Source organism: Sinocyclocheilus rhinocerous, unplaced genomic scaffold (genome assembly GCF_001515625.1).
Source record: "Sinocyclocheilus rhinocerous isolate Xijiao unplaced genomic scaffold, SAMN03320098_v1.1 scaffold136, whole genome shotgun sequence".
Classification (NCBI taxonomy): Eukaryota; Metazoa; Chordata; class Actinopteri; order Cypriniformes; family Cyprinidae; genus Sinocyclocheilus; species Sinocyclocheilus rhinocerous.
The window spans coordinates 6,485-9,451 of record NW_015633176.1 but is presented as its reverse complement, the minus strand read 5'-3'; the positions used below and the strand labels follow the sequence as shown (position 1 = coordinate 9,451).

Below are 2,967 nucleotides of genomic sequence, written 5' to 3'. Positions count from 1 at the left end.
CTTAGAAGAAAACATTACAGGTGTGCATCTTGACACAGAACAATGACACTGACATATTTTAAGATATGTCAGAGCAAGACAATGGCACTGACATATTTTAAGATATGTCAGAGCAAGATATTTTCAGTTGAGAGCTCAAACATGCATTTTAGTCTGGGACTAGCTTAAAACGTTACGGATGTGACAGAGCTGAAGCCTCCTGACATCATAAATCTGGCCATTACAAAACCATTACAAATCCTGAACTTGTAGCCTTTCAGACTTTTGGACAAGAGGTCAATCGATTTGGCGCACTCCAATATGTACTAGCATCTTTGTATTTTCAGTTTCCGCTTGGAGGTTGGGTCCTCCCATTTTTGCTGTATGGCTGTACACGGAGTGCTCATGTTTTGTTCCGGGTGGTGGAGGCCTGTGTTCCAGGGAGGTCCTGCTCAAAACTCCTTCTAGGAGCACCACAAAATGCCACGAAAATAACTTTCGAATCATATACTGTCGGAATTTGCAAACTGTATTCACACTGTGGGACAGAACTCCATGCCTGGAACTTGTAGCCTTTCAGGCTTTTGGACAAGAGGTCAATCGATTTGGCGCACTCCTATATGTACTAGCATCTTTGTATTTTCAGTTTCCGGTTGGAGGTTGGGTCCTCCAATTTTTGCTGTATGGCTCACTTTTTACCTTTGGAAATTAGGAAAGTTTGCCTTCAGTGACCGCTCTCTCTTGCGACAGATTGAAACGGAACTTTAACTCCGGGTTTTGATTGTGCATGTTATCGGCCTGCTCTGCGTGTTCAAGCTGTGTTCCCCAGCAACAGGCATGGCTAAAACAAACAAAGGACACTCTAAGCCAGGGGTGTCCAAACTGTGTCCTGGAGGGCCAGTGTCCTGTAGAATTTCGCTCCAGCCAGCTCCAACAGACCTGACTGGAAGTTTCTAGTCTGCCTGGTGAGACCTTGATTAGCTGCTTCAGGTGTGTTTCATTGGGCTTGGAGCTAAGCTCGGCAGGACAAGGACCCTCCAGGACTAAGTTTGGATGCCCCTGCTCTAAGCCTACCGCTAGGCTTAACCCTAACTTTACCCTCAAGAGGTTTTCTCAAGTCCGTGCGAAAAGTGAGGCTCCGTTTCGCGCGTGAAATTTGGGCACTTATGAAAACCGCGACCAGCCCGAAGCAGTCCATCACAGCCGCCCGGCTAGCTCAGTCGGTAGAGCATGAGACTCTTAATCTCAGGGTCGTGGGTTCGAGCCCCACGTTGGGCGTACCTTATGGCTCTCTCGCCCTTCCCAACGGGTCTCGGTCTCCAATGAGTCTCTTGACCTCAGTTTGCTGACGCAGGACACGTGTTGCGTCTAATCTGAGTGGCACGCACAGCGTTGATTTTTTGTCACCGCAAACCAGAGGAGGTTACGCCGCAGGTCTTACGCCGCCTGCTGGACAATCTCACAGTGGCTGTCATTGTGAGATTGGACGAGAGCCAATCGCTGAGCTCGCTCTCCATTGTGAGATTTGAGAGCCAATTGCTGAGCTCGCTCTCCATTGTGAGATTTGAGAGCCAATCGCTGCTCTGTGAGATTGGATGACGACACTGGTGACGGAGTCTATTCTGACGAGCGTGCAATATTATCATCGAGCAATGTAAGTAATCATTTTTCTTATCGAGCAATGTAAGTAATATTTTTTCTTTGTTTCAGTTAACCATGTACTTAATTGGTTGTTGTGGTGGGCGATATGACGGCTTATATCTCGACGATGATATCTTGACGTGTCTATCGTTAGGGATTTAGCTAAATCGTTTATTTCGCTGTATGTATTATTACTACTTACAGTTATTGACACATAATGTAAGAATGAACATGTATTAATGAATACAAATAAAGAGCGGAATATGCTTGATGTCAAATAAAGTTATTAAGCACATTAAGCACAGTATGCAAGGAATAAGAACATAGCGGAGGCGCGCACGCGCACAGACAGTATGTTAATTATAGGTGTTAATTATAGGACCTAAAAACTCTGCATATAATAACCTAGAACACTCCCTAAGACTTGATGGCTGCTCTGTCAATTCTTTGTCATCAGTTAGGAACCTAGGTGTGCTATTTGATAGCAATCTTTCGTTAGAAAGCCACGTTTCTAGCATTTGTAAAACTGCATTTTTCCATCTCAAAAATATATCTAAATTACGACCTATTCTCTCAATGTCAAATGCAGAAATGTTAATCCATGCGTTTATGACCTCAAGGTTAGATTATTGTAATGCTTTATTGGGTGGTTGTTCTGCACGCTTAATAAACAAACACCAACTGGTCCAAAATGCAGCAGCTAGAGTTCTTACTAGAACCAAGAAGTATGACCATATTAGCTCGGTTCTGTCAACACTGCACTGGCTACCTATTAAACATCAATTTTAAAATCTTGCTAATTACTTATAAAGCCCTGAATGGTTTAGCACCCCAGTATTTGAACGAGCTCTTGTTACATTATAGTCCTCCACGTCCGCTGCGTTCTCAAAACTCTGGCCATTTGATAATACCTAGAATATCAAAATCAACTGCGGGCGGCAGATCCTTTTCCTATTTAGCGCCCAAACTCTGGAATAACCTACCTAACATTGTTCGGGAGGCAGACACACTCTGTCAGTTTAAATCTAGATTAAAGACCCATCTCTTCAACCTGGCTTACACATAACACACTAATACGCCTCTAATATTCAAATCCGTTAAAGGATTGTTAGGCTGCATTAATTAGGACAACCGGAACCGGGAACACTTCCCATAACACCCGATGTACTTGCTACATCGTTAGAAGAATGGCATCTACGCTAATATTAGTCTGTTTCTCTCTTATTCCGAGGTCACCGTTGCCACCAGATCCAGTCTGTATCCAGATCAGATGGTCACTGCAGTCACCCGGATCCAGTACATATTCAGACCAGATGGTGGATCAGCACCTAGAAAGGACCTCTACAG

The 2,967-nt window shown here is 44.1% G+C and overlaps 1 non-coding gene across 1 annotated transcript; it reads left to right on the top strand.

The window, feature by feature from the left end:
• Positions 1-1,184: 1,184 nt before the first annotated feature.
• On the top strand, positions 1,185-1,257 carry trnak-cuu (transfer RNA lysine (anticodon CUU)). Its single transcript has one exon. It is a non-coding gene; the product is annotated as a tRNA-Lys (tRNA).
• The last annotated feature ends 1,710 nt before the right edge of the window (positions 1,258-2,967 follow it).